Here is a 17,397-nt window from a genome sequence, read left to right as displayed (position 1 = left end):
TAGATTTGGATTTCACGTTACAAAACAGCAGTAGCTCTCCTCACATTGATGAAAAGCAGTTGACTATTCCACAAGTTCAAGGACAAATCATAATCAGCTTTCACTTATTCACCAATTCACTTACAAAGCAAACCTACCCATGTCCTCTGTAACTTTAACAAAATAATCTCTTTCAACTACTAGTTTATCAGCTGTATTGGGTCTGGCTGGGATAGCCAGGAAGACCCTGCAGCCAGCATAGGAAGACACTGCATAGCCAACAACAGGGCAACTTCGCAAGGAACCGGCAAGTGCAGCAATGACTCGAGCGAAGGTGGTGCTGACATCCAAAAATCCTGCTCCACTTGTCCTGAGTGAATGCTTTGACAGATGAAGCCTAAATCATCAACAGTTCCTATGGACATTTTGGGAGATGCTTATAGAATGGAAAGACATACCTCTCTCTATATATACATGTATATGGTAAAGGACAGGTAACAGTGGTGACTGCAATACCAATATACTGAAGCATGTGGGACCAGGGTGTGACACAAATGTTACAGAATAAGGGGTGAAGGTTGTACTGGGTCTGGCTGGGATGGAGTTAACTTTCCCTGCAGCAGCCCGTGAAGTGCCATGCTCTGCACTCGTAGCTAGAACAGCACCGCTATCACACCAGTGTTGTGTCTATTGCTGCACAATACTGGCACCACATCAGGACTCCCTCCAAACTCCCAAGAGCCAGCAGGATGGGGGTGGGCAAGGGATGGGGACCCAAACCAACCAAAGGGATATTGCATGCCATGTGGTGTCACACTCAGCAATAAAAGGTGGGAAAGGGGAAGGAAAGGGAGGGCTCTCATTATGAAGATATCTGTCCTCCCAAATGACCACTAGGCCTATTGAGGTCTGCTTCCTGGGACATGGCCAAATATCACTCATTGATGGGAATCAGAAAGTAACTTTTCTCTCTGTGCTTCCACGTAGCCTTTTCTCATTTTTTTTCTTCTTCCTCTTCTGTTTCCCTTTAATGAAATTCTCCGTATCTCAACATATGTGACTTTTTTTCCTCTTTCCAGCATATTTTCTTCTCCCCATGACTTCTTTTGAGGAGAGGGAGTGAGAAAGACATTGTGGTGGACTTCAGCTACCCAGCAGGGTAAAGCCACCACATCAGCTAATCCCCTATGGATTTGAAAGGTTGTTCTCTTCAAAAATGTTGCTACAGCACCAAATGGCAGAGAGAGAGAAAAAGAAAATGAACATTTATGTTCGAGTCATACCGAAGGACAGCAGGGGTTGATAATGTAATGTTAGCATCAATTAAAGGTATTACTTGGCCAGTGGCTGGGTTATCTAACTTATTCATACAAAAGATGGAAAGTAGCTCAATACCACACTGTCTTCCCGTTTAACCAATGGAGAGGAATGCCCAGCAGGAAGCTCACTCCCATGACAAGACAGGTTTCTAAAAGAATGGGAAGTAAACACTGCAAATTCTTCTGCAGATACTAAATGGCCATCTAATACTAGTCACTTATACACTGGAGAATTCATAATATCTGTATGGAAGGTGTGTTGCCCATGAAGACAGGTGGAGTATGGAGATTTTTGTTTGGTTTTACAAACCTCCATGCATCCAAGCAGCAGGGCCACTACAACTGCCAGCCTGCTTTAAGAAGAGGCACTTAGTGTGGTGAGTCTGAATGGACCAGATGCTTATAATTCCAAGTCATGTACTTCCTAATATGCCAGCCCACTTTCAACAAAAATCTAGGATATCAGTAAGCTGGTTACAGGGGAGTCGTTTCAGCTTTATCCTTATTCCTTAGAAGTCTTTATATCACTTTCCATCTATGACTGTTTATATTACTGTTTAAACTATATGATATTTAGTAGATAAACCAGTATATTTTCTACGTCTTGTGCATATTTAAAAACAGACGGTGTATTTATCTTCTAACAAAAAATAATCTTTGTAAACAGGGTGAATGTAAATGTCACCTTACCTGCTTCTGGCAGGTACTTCACGAGATGTAAACATGAAGACAGAAATATTTGATGAATTTAAGGAAGGACAAAGGTACGAAATTACAGTTTGCATAGGAGCTGGAAATAGCCACATTTCACAGCCAACCCCACCCAGAAATCTCTTTTCTTAGTTGCTGTTGTTCAGTTTTCTGCCTGATCTGGTGATATGTCAAGCACTTCCACCTAAGTGTACTTGTTAATTCTCATAGAAATCTAAAATTCATCTCAGGTTAAGATCTGTCCTACATAAAACACCATTAAAAAATTAATGAATAATTAAATAAATAATTCCTGACATGCTTAAATACCACACAGCAGCAGTCACTGAGCATTTCTGACAAACACTGGATCTTGTTTTGACCAAAACAAAGAGAAAAACATCTGCAAAAAATAGATTACTATTTGGCAGCAAGATTACGTTATATTTTATTTGTTTAGAAAACGAGATAGGAATTGTCAGCACATATACATAAGGATGAAAAAAACCCTTATGTTTGCCAAAATAAATTTGAAAAAAATATATTATAATCTTGGGTATGCAGACATTTCCTTTACCCAACTCTGTTTCAAACTCTCTCCAAAATCCAAATTTGGTTCATTAGAAATGTCTTCTAAGTCATGAAATGCAAGCCATGAAATGCAAGCAATTTGAAAAAATGTATTTTCAGATCAAAAAATACAACATCAAAAAAGAGCTGCACATTACAGATATTTATTGAGTTATGATTTTCACCAAAACCATTCTTTTGGAAATCTGATGGTTAAAGAGAAGCACTACAGAATTTATAATTTATCACTTCCACTTGTTATTGTGTCAAAAGTAATAAAATAGTTGCAGTGCATTTCCTAACAGGAACATGTATTGTGTGCATGCTTTTGGAGGGACCAGTCATTAATTAAACCCATAAAGAGCCTGGAATTTCACGCTTTCTCCTGAATACTGGTATTAGCTCAGAGGTTAAGTGTGTCATCTTTAGTATGGCACTATACAATGCTTGTATTACTTATGATGGTCTTTCTAGTATGATAGAAGTATGCTGGAAAGATATATGAAAGTTGGAGATTTAGAAATCTAGAAATATGTTGAAATGTTGGAAGAACACTAACAAAACAGAAGGAAAAAAGATTGTTCTATATTTCAAGGCATATAAAAAAATCTACATTTAGCAGCCCACCCCCGAATTATTTTTCAGTTGAATACCTTCAAATAATTTGACAGTAACAGGTCTAAAACATCACAAATTCATCCTATGTCTTTCAAATATTCCAGTTCAAGGATTTACCTGAAAGTCAAACCCCAGCACTACCAACTGTTGTTAGTAATAACTACATTCTCAAGAATACAAATCCCTGTGACTTATGTAGCTTTCATCAGTTTGTGAGGTTTTTCCTTCTTCATCACAAAATCACAGAATCACAGAATCATTAAGGTTGGAAAAGACCTCCAAGATCATCTGGTCCAACCATCCCCCTATCACCAATGTCACCCACTAAACCATGTCCCTAAGCACCACGTCCAACCTTTCCTTAAACACCCCCAGGGACGGTGACTCCATTACTTCCATGGGCAACCTGTTCCAGGGCCTGACTGCTCTTTCTGAGAAGAAATGTCTCCTCTTTTCCAACCTAAACCACCCCCAGTGCAACTTGAGGCCATTCACTAATCCTATCTATTCACTAGTCCTATCACTAGTTACCTGTGTGAAGAGGCCGACTCCCAGCTCCCCACACCTTCCTTTCAGGCAGCTGTAAAGAGCAATAAGGTCTTCCCTGAGCCTCCTCTTCTGCAAACTAAACAACCCCAGTTCCCTCAGCCCCTCCTCACAGGACCTGTGTTCCAGACCCCTCACCACCTTCGTTGCCCTTCTCCGGACTCGCTCAAGCACCTCCATGTCCTTCCTTGTAGTGAGGGGCCCAAAACTGAACAGAGGACTCGAGGTGCAGCCTTACCAGGGCTGAGTACAGGGGGATGATCACCTCCCTGGTCCAGCTGGCTGCACTGCTCCTGATAGAAGCCAGGATGCCGTTGGCCCTCCTGGCCACCTGGGCACACTGCTGGCTCATGTTTAGGCAAGCGTTGACCAACATCCCCAGATCCTTTTCCTCTGCACAGCTTTCCAGCCTCTGTCCCCCAAGCCTGTAGCGCTGCATGGGATTGTTGTGACCAAAGTGCAGGACCTGGCAGCACTTAGCCATGTTGAACCTCATCCTGTTGGCCTCTGTCCATCAAAAAACTCTTCCCTGACCGGGAATCGAACCCGGGCTGCGGCGGTGAAAGCGCCGAATCCTAACCACTAGACCACCAGGGAGGGATAAGATGCATAAATAAGGATCTGAAAACGTAGGTACAATGTTTTCAGCTTTCCATCTGGTGAAGTGGAAGTTTCAGAAAAAAAAATCTTATCAGTGAGAACTGATTAACAGCATCCAAAGTGGTCAGCACACTGAACTTTGTGCACAGCCTTTAAGTTCTGAGGACTTAAATCTTGCTCCCTTATTGAAAACATAAATCAGGCTCCATCCGTAAGAACACAGTGCTAAGCCTTCTCTTGAAGGAAGGAGCAGCACTTTCTTTTCCTATATGGACAGTACGCATATTTAATACCTGACAACAACTCACACACACACACACATTACTGCCAAGGAATTGACATATATATTACAAAACCCCTCTGCCTGAAGAGGTTTAATGTACAGCTCTCATCTTCCTTAGGGGCATTATTGACCGTATTCATTTCTTAATAATGCCATTCTGCAGAAGCGAATGCAAAATCCACTGGGAAAGAGAGCAGGAGGAAAAAGTCCAAGACTTCTGGTTGCAGCCTAGTGAACAGGAGCATCACCTGGAAAGAGGCCTCAGAGGAGCAGTGTGTTGTAAAAGGATTTTGACTCTATGACTTCAACCGTACCACAGCTATGAATAACAGAATTTAGGTTATCATTTTGCCCTAAGAAATTATATGTTGTTAAAAGAATGCATCATTTTTGAATGGGGGTGGAGAAAACAATTAAAAGAACAAAGAAGAGGAGATATATTTGCAAATGAATTTTGGGAACATTATGCAAATATGGCATTACATATCATTTGCCTAGAAAAGCGTGAAGAAAAAAAGATAACAGCTTTAATGGGTTAAGCCTCTTATTTAGTTTGAATAATCAGATATATTGGGCTTGAAATAATCAAAAGCCATGTAAAAAATAGCTATTTATCTAAAAATTAATTTTTCAAAATATATATGTCTTTTTTTACATAATTCAGGGAAATTCTGACTGAGAACCATCTCCACTGAATGATCACCACCGAATCCCTATACCATGGTTTTCTGCCCCCTGAAAATAGGATCAAGAGCTGTGCAGCAGTTGGGAAATTAAGCATTTTTGAACAATAATCCCAAACCTGCACACAAAGCAGGAACCTATCTAACGCTAGATAATAGAAACCAGGGCAGTCAGCAGCTGGGCTTCTGACCCCCCTCAGCTGCAGGCATCTGATGAAGGATCGCAGGCAGGTCCGGCCGCCTGTAAGCTGAAGGCCAGCATTGTCTGCTGCCTGTTGACACGTGCAATTGTACTTTCAAAGAATTAAACAGGAATCATTATTTTCCTTTACAGTGCTGCCACAGAGGTGACAGTAGGTGCCACCGTTCATCTGTTACACTACAATGCAATTATTACACTGTTCAGCCATGGGACACCCAGCTTCAATTTCTTTCTTTGTCTAGGACTCAATATCTGTATCTTCTATGTACTAGCAAATGTCCCAGATACTAGATAGAAAGCCAGCCCAGAGGGCATTTTGTCTTCCAAAGTAGCAAAATTCATGAAAAACATAAGTGAAGAGGAAAGCATAGCTTTTGTAGCCTTCGGTGAGGGCACTTATCTGAGAATAGGGAGACACAGGATGATTCGGATTTGCTTTATGGTGGATGGAGAGAGAAGAACATCTACAACATGATTTATCTGAATAATTTCAGATGCATTCCCCAAGATGAAACACACCCTAAAAACATCAATTTCTCTGCATAAAGGCAGTCTAGTTTCCCACACAAAATCCTGTTACAGGCAAAACAGAAACCAAAATTTATACAGAGCCAAGAAATTATTGTTCTAAAGGTCTCATAATGCATATTACTTAACTAATACAGAAAAGCACCATTAATTATTAGAGTTTAGAATTGCTATATGCTTAAGTCTTCTACCTTTTTCCTTTGAAGTTATGTTCAGGCTTCCAGTCTCCTGCTGGGTCGTAAGGTTGACTCTTCAGTCTTCCCCAGGAGGGACAGGGACAGGGGTGGGAAATTGCAGGGGGGTCACAGTGAGCTCTCAGCATCCTCAGGTCTTCACCACAGAAAGTGTCAAACCTCTTTCTCCTCAGTCATGGGGTTTGTTTATTTTTATAAGTATTTTTATCACAGCCCTCTTCCACAGTGCAGCTCACTTCATTCTCCCTCTGCAGCCTGGCAGCCCCCGGCCCCATGTACACCAAGGGCTGCTGTTTGTCAGGCTGTGGCTGCTGCTGGTGGTAGTGAGATTGGTGCCGAAAGCTGGAGCCAAAGCAGGGCTCCAGCAGCCACTGGGACCCAGTGAAGGGCTTGAAGCAGCAAAACCCAGCTCAGGCCATGGCCAGGCTGAGCCCCTGTACTGCCTGGCCAGCACACAGACAGACAGGGACTCCTAATCATGGAGGGAATAGCAACAGTGGGAAATGTCCTCCTAAAAATGATGGGAAAATGATATTTAATGGGCTGCATTAGTTACATTGCTCCCATATGGTCATCATAATAAACCTGTAAGATTAGGCACAATGATGTGCCTGAAGTCTTGTTAAGGACAACCTATGGCCTATGAATGATAAAGGGTAAGACAAACAGTATCTATTGCAAACTAAGTCATCCAAGCTGAGTTTTCTGACATGACTAAACGTTACCTTATGCAGGGGAAGGAAAAAAAAGGAATGGGATGAGGCAGTGTTGTCACTAAAATTGCTAGTTGGCCAATTCATGGCAAAATCCAGTTAGGAAATATCATCATGACATACACTAAAAACAGCCATCCACCTGCAAAGTTCTGTGAAGTATCTTCTTGCTCTTTTGCAGAGTTAAGAGGAGTTTAATTAATCTGATGCAATCTTTACCTTCATCCTCCCTCACAGCTCCCCCAGATCCACTAATCTCTTGGAGGAGGAAGCTTTACACTCAAGGAACGTGAGGTGACTCCTAATTCAATGAATTTAAAAGTTAAACACAAGAGTTTTTCCAGATAAAACAAAGAAGCAACCTGTACTACCACTTTCGTGGACAATGAATTAAAGGATTTAACACCCATTTTTTCTCCAATACTCCATACATTCCTACTGACATTACTGCACAGATTCCCTCCCCACATCCTTTTTCTACTCTTTATTTAGGAGTTAATTCCAAAATAGCTGAAGACTCAAGAGATAGCCTGCTATATATTTTAACTGTACCCAGATTAGTCTTGCAAAATGTATCTTAGCTGAATGAAAAGTCTCACAAGAGCTGTTCAGAGATCTCAGCGTAGTGAGACCCAAACCCTAGCTGTGATTTGACTTCAGATATGGTTCCTAGTAGAAACCTAAAATAACTAAAACACCAGCCTGTTTAATCAGTCTCTCATTGCTTTAAGTTAACACATCTCCTTTTATACAGTAAATAATAGTAGCCTTCTATAACCATGTGGTATTGACTCTACATATTTTACATCCTTTAAAAGGGAACCATACATGTCAAACTAAATTTGTATAATTTTTCTCTATCCTTATCTATTGTTTAGTTCCTGACAGAAAGGTGATATCTTAAGCATTTCATATATGTAGGAATGTAACAAAATTAAACTGTCATACAAGCCTGCTGTCCTTAAGAAAGGTTTCTTCTGCTGTTTTTAGGTCTTTATTTAGTAAAGATCGCCTCTGGAATATTTTGGTAACAACTCGCACAGCTTCTTCAGCACAGATAATCTGTACTGCTGAGTAGAAACGTAATAAAGAATGACCAGGCTCAAGATTGTGAATTTTCTCACAATCAACTTCAGGGTAAGAAGAAAAGCGTTGGTAGTTCCTATCTAGCACATGTAACAGGGCTGCTGAAGTTGCCTGGCAACCCGGAGCAGACATTTTAGAGAAAAATAAACACCTACAGCAACACCTGCAGATTTGCCTGTAACACCAAGAGGAAGCTGATACTTGTCGGCCTGTTGGTTTGCCCAGTACGCGGGTTGTGCTGAAATGTCTGCCCGTGATTAAGAGCTTGAACTTCCCTGTTTAGGTTGCTGATAGCATTTATGGTCTCCTTGTTTCTTAGTCTCAACCCGGATCTGTCAAGCAGCAGCCAGCAGGCGGATCTGCTGAGCAGATCCTCTGCCCAGCCTCCTGCGTGGCTCTGAGGCTTCCTGGGAGCACCTGCGTTTGCTCACCCAAGCAGTGACTAACTCCGAGCCCCTGCTGCTGGGGAGACGCTTTCAAAACAGTATCTTTTAATGGCAGCCTAAAGGCTTCTGCTTGCTTGAAGGAACAGCCAGAGCACATTTCAGGCATCAGTGTGTAGAATATTTAAGCTGAGGTCAGGACCCAGGGGGGAAGAGCCCCCAGGTTGCTCGCTGCAGCAGTTAATGGGACTTGCAGGCGGTGCAAGCCTAGGCCACTTCGGCAGCATCCGCGGCTGCAGCGGGCACTTAAACAGCCAAGGCAAGGAGAATGTGACCGGAGCCATCTTCCTGACCTGGTGCTCCCCCATATATATATATGCATATATAAAGCATATATGCTTTATATGCTCATATAAAGCATATGCTTTAGCATATGTGTAGCCTTTCCCAGAAAGTGAACTACTACAGAGTTTTGGAGAAAGAAAAAAGAATTTGCAAATCTGTCACCTATAATATATTAACTCGGAATAACTGCCTTCCACAGAGATGCTCCATTGCTCCCTGTGTTCCAGATGAAATAGTTAATCTTAACACTCCGGTAACACATCCTCTGCCCTGGAGCAGCAGCAGATCATTTCATTATGAATTAACCTCGTCTCAGATACCTGCTTCGTCAGGCCTGATGTGACGGGGCTCGCATGAGGGGTTGGATTTCATGGAAGACACGCAGGGATCCCCCCTGAGGTGAAGTTAACTTCCTCTGGAAGGGGCTCTGATCACCAGTGCAATGGAAGCTCAGAGTACAAGGGGAGAAAAAAAGAATTATGGTGCTAACTTTCTTCTGTTTGAGGTTCATTTCTGTAATTAAAAGTAGCATACTCAGAGCTAATGCCTGTTATAAAGAGGAGGCTGCTGCCCCCTGCTCTACCACAACAAAGAGCTAATTATTCAGAGCCAGTAAGAGCTATAAAGGTGCCATTGCACTCTGTACAGCCTAGCTTTATTTTTTTCCTTTGGCTAGAGAAGACTTTTGTTTATATAAATGTATCTGTCCTCTCACAGCCTCCCCTTTCACTTTTCACCTTTAAGCTCCATCAGCGTAAGGTGTCAGATTATTGCTGAAGTCAAGAAAGGTCCTTGAAAAGGAGGGAGAATATGGCACCACTGTCACGAAAGAGACGATAATTCATTTACAACCTACAGCTTTCTTAAAAAGAATTTCCTCAGCAGGTTAATGTTCCCATCCTGTGGACAGGCTATCTAATGATAAAGGACAAGACTTTAAATAACTTTTTTTTTCTTTTTTTCACATAGGCACTAGAAGAAAACTAAATAACTTACAAGACTAAGTATGCTTCAAAGGGATTAAAGCCAGACACAAAAGTGTAAAACCCTGCAGAATAAACAAGAGAATGTCTTATCTTTTTCTTCCATCTGACTGCAGTAGATGAGTAAATCTAAGGTAACTCCATTTGATTTAACTGTCTGTGGAGAATAACATGAAACTAAAGCAAGCTATAAAAAGAAAGCTCAGATTTTAAGTGTTTCTAGTTATTCTGGCATATATGCAGATGCTCCACATTTCATTAGTATGTGAACGGGATACTGGTGGATATGCTGCAAACGAAGACCTTTCCTCTATATTCAATACTCCCATTTCAAAAAAATCAGAATAAAGTATTTCCTATGAATGGAGCCATATAGATTGTGACTTTATAGAAATTCCTTATGGCTGTTTATGAAGACAGAACTATTGGAACAGGTTGCCCAGAGAAGCTGTGGATGCCGCATCCCTGGAAATGTTCAGGGCCAGGCTGGATGGGGCTTTTGAACAACCTGGTGGGAGGTGTCCCTGTCTATAGCAGGGGGGTTGGAACTGGTTGATCTTTAAGGCCCCTTCCAACCCAAACCATTCTGTGATTCTATGACTGCTAAGGGAGGTTCAAGATTAGTTTGTATGTAGCAATTCCAAATAATACTCTTATTTTTTTATTATCTCCCTGTAATTCACTCTACCGCTGGTTCCTCATTTAACTTAATATCACTGAGCTGTAATACCGCTTCACATATGAGAGCTTCAGCAATTTAACTGTTTTTAGTGATCCTAAAGTGATTGTACCTGTAATGCAAAACTAGAAAAAGCCTTTTGATGCTTAACACCTATAAACCTGTCATTGTAGATCACAGAAAATCTATTATACCGATGAACACTTTCTGCTTCAAAAAGAGATGAGCAGGCAAACCTTTTACGGCAATTTGTGAGGCATTTAATGGCATGATTCACTTTTCCGAAGTTTTTTACACATGTATTAAGTCCAAGATAATACTTGAGTTTAAAAAGGAGACAAGCATTAGCTAATAATTCTGTCACTTCATAGACTGCACCAAGCATTAATGAAAATGACATTGGAGGACTTACCAGAAAACAAGAACAAATATACAACAGCTAACATATATTGTCATTTCAAAACATCACATTCAGTTATGTAAGATATTGAAATGCATGAAAAAAAAAAAAAAAGAAATAAAGAAAAAGAAAGAAAAATCTGGATATGAAACCTTATTGATTATTTTTAATGGCACTAAACCTCCCATCAATCAAAATACCTCATAATTAGCCAAAACAAACTCAGCTAAATTGTTGTGCAGTACTTAGAGAGTCAAACTGTTAATTCAGTCAACATCTGTTCCATTACTATGATGCAGTTTTCCATCTAGAGCCTTCAATATACTTCATAAAGATGCTGACAAATGTAATAAAGAGACACACCTAATCAGGTAGTGGTCCACCTCTTTAAAGCTATAAAAAAAATTTGTGGCTTCTTGTATTTTTATTATTATTATGAGCTAAAGCACCTAAAAAGCACAGAGCTATCATCAAGACCAGACCTCTCAACCTACAATTTAACAACAGAGGCTATAGTGTTTCTGTCTCATACAAGCATAGAGGTAAATCCTTGGTGTCCAATTTTTTTAAATGAAATGTACATGTTCTCTTTAAATGAGCTGAAAAAGGCAGGAAAATAATGAATAAAGTACTTGTAAGTAAGTGTAAATAAGCAAAATTAAATGCTCAGGAATTTTCCAAACAGAGTGAACATGTACACAAAAGCATGAGGAACTGTTCAGAAGGACACTGGCTAATTTGTGATTCAAATAGGCTGCATCTGGCGAAAACAAGAGCAGACTGACTGGATGGGGAGAGGCTTACGTGATCCCTTGTTACTTATCACCAGCACTCTGAGTGGTGCAAACTTATATATGTGCTTTTATATACTTATATATGTACTTTTAAAAGGTAATAGTTCCCTTCATATACTGTTTTAACGTGTATATAGCACAAAACTAATAATTGTTAACTTGTCTACTGGGGCCATGAAGTGAACTCTGTCTCCTTACATTTTCCCAAGAGAAGATACAAGAGAAAAAAGACCTAGAATCCTCTCTACACACTCGTGATTTACAGTCATCAGCTGATTTGAGCAGGGCATGTTTGGGATCTACTCTACCTACAGCATCCTCACAGAAGTCACTTCTGTAACTGGGTACGTTTCCCAGTTCTCACTCTGAGTAGTCACAGCCTTTCCACACTGTGCGCTTAAGAGTTTGTTTTATGACATTTAGGTGTGGGATCGCTTCACATTTCTCAAGTTATGCCAACAGTTCATCTGTCCTTGTCTTGGCTTGGCTAGAGTTAACTTTCTTCCTAATAGCTGGTATGGTGCTGTGCTTTGGATTTAGGACGAGAATAATGTTGATAACACACCGATGTTTTATCATCAGAGTAAGTTCAATGTGTGGTGCTTGAAATGGTTCAGAACAATAACAGCTGCAACATGCAGAAAGTGTAGCTTGTGCCTAGTGCAGCGGACCTCTGTGGTTATCAGAAGAGTTTTGTTAGCAGTATAAAGGTCATAGAAACACAGAACAGCTTGGTTTGGAAGGTTGAAGGGCTGCAACGAGGCCTCCCCAGAGCCTTCTCTTCTCCAGGCTGAACACTGGAGAGGTGCTCCAGCCCTCTGATCATCTTTGTAGCCCTCTGTATTCACTCTAATAAGTCCACATCTTTATCATGCTGGGGGCCCCAAGTCAGAAAATCAGAGCCAGTTACAAGCTAATCGCTTGGGTTCCTCGGCAGGTTTCACAGTGCTGAGCTCTGTGCTGGTAACGCTACGCTAATACCTGTACCAGAACAAGCTTTTTTCATGTTGGGTCCTCTGTACCCACGTAAGCTGTAGTCACACCTTTGATTTTCCTGCAGAAAAACCAACACCCTGTTGACAGAGACTTCACAAGCTCTGAGAGTTTTTTCACAAGAAACAAAAATGTATGAGGGATGGGATTCAATTCAAAATATAAGTGCCTAAATTGCGGTGTTGTGATAAATATATAAAATGACATGCTAAATTCCATTACAATCAGTGAGGCTTTATGGGGCAGACCCTTACTGAGCTGTCTGAACACAGATATTTGATACCATATTAGTTGCAGTTGGATATCCTGCCTGGAGAGGATTCTTGGATCATATCTTCCAGCCCTTTAGTATGTGCAGGATAATCTAGTATTTCACTTGACATCTGTGTTTAGTCAACTGAATTGGATTCCTGGTCAGCTGAATAGCTCTCTACAATTCACTGCCAGTACTGACTACAGTATCTCAGTCACCTGCAGCAGTTAGCAACACCTAACTGTAGTTTTCAAAATTACACTGAATCTCAGTCTGTAACTACTTTTACTTCTAGGCATCTTAAGCCAAACTGCAGAGTCCACTTAGTTTAGGCCTTAAATATAACTACATAAAAACCTGAAAATCCCTTACACAGAAACCCATTTTCTATTCAGAATGTCTCTTAATTAAATGTTGACATTGCAAAATGTGTTCCCTAATGATATTCATGAAACTACACCATAAGCGGACTCTTAGAAGAAAGAAATGAAAACCACAAGCACCCCTCTCAGTGAGGAAAAATCTGGAAAATTGGATTCAAGATCTGTTGCCCTTCCCAGGTATTCTCTAAGTAAATCAGAATTAAAGTATCTTTTCATACTGAAATGGAAAACAGACTAAATCTCAATAGAGGAGCTCTACAATTATAGAAATGGATTAGTTCTGCAAAATGCATGATGACTGCAGCAGCACGTTCCCACTTATTCTGAAGAATGTCACTGATGATTTGCAGTTACACAGAACACTGAATCATTGTCTCTGTTTGCTTATGACGTGCCAGCTAAAATTGTAAAGTGCTGCAGCAGTTTTGTCAGAATACTCAAGTCTATGTAACACAGAAAATAAGAAGATATTTCTGGGGCATTCAAATTCAACCTGACATTCGTAGCAGCAAAGTTTCCAGTTTCCATTTCTTTATCCCCATTTTTTGAACCATTTCTAGAAAGGTTCTAGAGATCCAGTCATAGTCCAGCAAAGCTGAATTCGATTTTGAAGTCTTTGTTTAGTTTAACTAGTTAATTAATCTCAGAAATGATATAACACTGACATTTTGCATGTGACATAGGAAGTTCTCAATGTTCTCCCCTCAGGGTTTGTCAGTGATGACATTCATTCCCAGTTCCATCAAATTCCCAAGCAGTTTAACCCAGGAAGTGTTCAGAATTTTCCATTTCCACCAAGAATCTCATCAGCATCCTCTGACATCACGGTCTCAGTATCTTGTCTTCCTGTATCTCTGACAGCATGCAGTAATGAAATCTACCCAATACACCTACTTAAATTGTTATACTACAACAGTTAAGTGTTAAGGTGACTACCACTTGCATTAGAATATATAACTGAAGAGAATGTATATAAAACTGAAACACTAAGCTCTATCAAGTTTAAGAAAAACCTTTGCCTTTTTAGATAAAATAACATGGAGCTTTGTGAACCTATCTGAACCTCTTGCAGTTACACAGGAGTGGTATGTAAGGTTGATGTTCAGCGAGCTCTCCTAGGTTTCTGCCTGGATCATGTGGAACAGCAGAAGGACTTGACTGGATTTTCTCCTTTTTTCATTTGATGGAACAAACTTGTTCTGTCTTGCTGAACAACTGTCAGCCTTAATAATGATATGATCAATACTCTAGGGTAAATAAATGCAATTTCATGGAAGACTGTGTGCAAAAGAACATCAGAGAGATGAAACTATAACCCAAGCTGAATGTAGGCACAGAAGAAAAATGAGCCTTCCAAACCTGACAAGAGTCAAGAATTCTTTTCTCAACGTTATGTAAGCTCAAATACAATTCCCTTAGAGAGATGGAGACACCTATAAGATGGGATACTCAAAGACCACAAGTCAGGAAAAAAAACATTGATAATTACAAGCCAGTCAAAAGCAGAACTAACAAAAACTATGAACAAGAGGAAGACATGAGTAAAAAAGGTAGCAAAAGAGTAGTAAAAGAGGTCTTGTGTAAGAAAACTGTAAGCATGCACTTAAAATCTTGGCAGATAATATTGGCAAAACTTAAAATATTCATTCATACATAATCTACCCAAGAATGGAAAATAAGCAACATGCTCCCAAACACACGTATGAAATGACCTTTCTTTGCACAAACCTAAGCACAAGCTATGGATAAACATTCAAAGCCCCCTTTAAACTCTCCACTCTGGCTGCTCACAAAGGAGGTCTGTCAGGGGCAAATACATACACACAAAGGTGATCCCTCTGGCAGCTGGGATCATGCCTTCGGGCTGCCCAGTAGCTGCCCCTGGATCCCAGTCTCCCCAGTTGCTGTTACCTGGACACAGGAGCCCCCAAGGACACAGCAGATCTGCAGCTCCTGGTACAGATGCCCCTTCCATGAAATGGGACCACACACAAAGGCACACACTAAGGACTGTCCCCAGTAACGTGCCTTAGACACAGTCCACCAGTAGCTGGCCCGGAATCCTTGCTCTTTCCCACTGCCTCTTGCACTGATGCACACAAACACACTCTGTTGGCCTTTGGTGGGTTGACGTTTCCTGTGAAAGCCCTGGAAGGTGCTGGGGCACAGTGAAATTCAGGTTTCCTCAAGTACCAGTGTCCCCCAGTGCTCTTCCGCTTGTATGGAGATGAGCATTTTATTACCTAACATGACAAACACAAACTGAACGCTCACCAGAGTACCTTTCCCTCATTGTGCACCCAGGGAACAATATTTTGGTCACAAAGATAGCTGCAGTTTCTCATCCTGGCAGTTGCCTCCACAGCCCATTGGCTTGTGCTGTGCCTCTCACTTTTGCCATCATTTCCCGGACTTTTTTTTCTTTCTCTCTTTTTCTCTATTCTGAGTTTTGGAAGGCAAATCTTCCTTCACTACATTAACTGAGCTTATAGAAAGCATTCAGGATATAAGGCCTCTTAGATAATTAGTTAATATTAATATTAAATATAAATGTTAAAGTAGGTGGACTGGCACGTTGACTGAAGCAGGATGTAACAGTAACACTTAGGACTGCATCAGGGTACAAACCAGTGTTGAAAAAAGCAAGGAAGTGCTGTTTCCAGGGTAAAGTAGTTGACAGACCTCTTAGGTACCATAAAAAACATTTGGGTGTAGAGGTCATAGTTGTAAAATGTCTAATATTTCCCTATCCAGTCCCTACTGCTGGGAATAAAAGGAAATCTAACCCCCCTCCATTGTTTAAACCATGTTTTGTTTTTTTCCAACAATCAAGTTTTGGCAGTAAATTGAATACTTAGAGGCAATGTAGGTAGAGTTACTTACAATTGTAATAGCAGCAGCTTCACTTTATCCATCAAAATTTGTAGGTTGGATGACAATCTTTCCATACTCATCCGTCTATATGTATCAGAACTACAAAAATAAGACCTAATTACAGCAAAGTTCAGCGAAGAAATAAAGTACCAGCTGAGCTACCTCCCACAGCGTTATTGCCCTGAAGAGAGAAAGTATTGCAAAAGGATCCTCTCATACACACAGACTTGCTTTTTATGAGATAAAGATGATTTTCATATGGAATCTACATATATAATGTGGTCATTATGGTCACCACAAAACGTGAGAAAAAAGTAATTTCTGGTAAAAAGAAAGACCAGAATATCAAATCCTACGATGGATATGCACATAATTTTTTTGGTGAACCCCAAAGATTTCTGTGCAGAGTGATGCCCAGAGAAGAAAACCAAAGAACTTATTGTGATGGCTGAGATGAGCAGTACCTTTTTTCTTGAAAACAACATGCTTTAAAGCCATGTGAACATGTATCAGGTTATTAAATCTTGACTATCAAGGTACAGAGTGAAGAACCAACAAAACCACATTCATTCTACTTTCCTAATTCTGAAAATTCTAATCTTACTTTTCCTGTCCTAATTCTCACTTCTTCCTGTCCTAATTTTGCCAATCTCTTGTGTGTTCTAACACATTTCCTCCCAGCTCTTTGGGGAAGAGTGTGTGTTTCCATGTCTGTAAAATGCTGAACTCATTTAAGAAATGGCACAGCTAATAGAAAAAATAAAATAAAATCTGTGTCATTTCAGTTAATTGAATTGGATATCAGAAGTTTCACACTTCAGAAAGCTGCACCTGGGACCTAAAGCAAGTAGTAGAACAGCAGGTACCTGTCTCTGTTTTCCTGCCCTCCACCAATCCTAGATTTTTGTAGATGATGCGAATAAATTCAATATATATAGGAAAGGGATTTGGAAAGGGGAAGAACAGTGCCCTTTCCTACAGTGTCCCATTTCAAAGGTCTGGTTTTTTAAAAGCACAGCCAACAAAACAAATACAAAACAAACAAAAAAAATAGAACGAGTTTCTACAGAGACCAGTTATGTTTTTTATCTTTCAGCAATCACTGCTTTATGATATCTCTATTTCTAGCCCAAGTCCTTTCTCTTAACCATTTTTTTGCCTTCTACTTCAACATTCACCATCTCCACTCCACCAACATAAATGTGTTCCCCCAGCTCCATGCTGGGATTCATGCATCCTCATCTTTCTGTGGTTTACAGAAACTTGTAAGGCACAGCTCTGTTCAGTCTAGCCCCACTC

At 40.4% G+C, this 17,397-nt stretch overlaps 1 protein-coding gene and 1 non-coding gene across 2 annotated transcripts in view; both read right to left on the bottom strand.

The window, feature by feature from the left end:
* EYS (eyes shut homolog) overlaps window positions 1-17,397 on the bottom strand; it is an 836,985-nt gene that overhangs the window by 308,445 nt on the left and 511,143 nt on the right. The gene's annotated exons all lie outside the window — the stretch shown is intronic.
* Window positions 4,248-4,319, bottom strand: TRNAE-UUC. Its single transcript has one exon. It is a non-coding gene; the product is annotated as a tRNA-Glu (tRNA).

The sequence above is a fragment of the Aythya fuligula genome, chromosome 3, assembly GCF_009819795.1.
Source record: "Aythya fuligula isolate bAytFul2 chromosome 3, bAytFul2.pri, whole genome shotgun sequence".
In the NCBI taxonomy this organism is placed as follows: domain Eukaryota; kingdom Metazoa; phylum Chordata; class Aves; order Anseriformes; family Anatidae; genus Aythya; species Aythya fuligula.
This window is presented reverse-complemented; position numbering and strand designations above follow the sequence as displayed.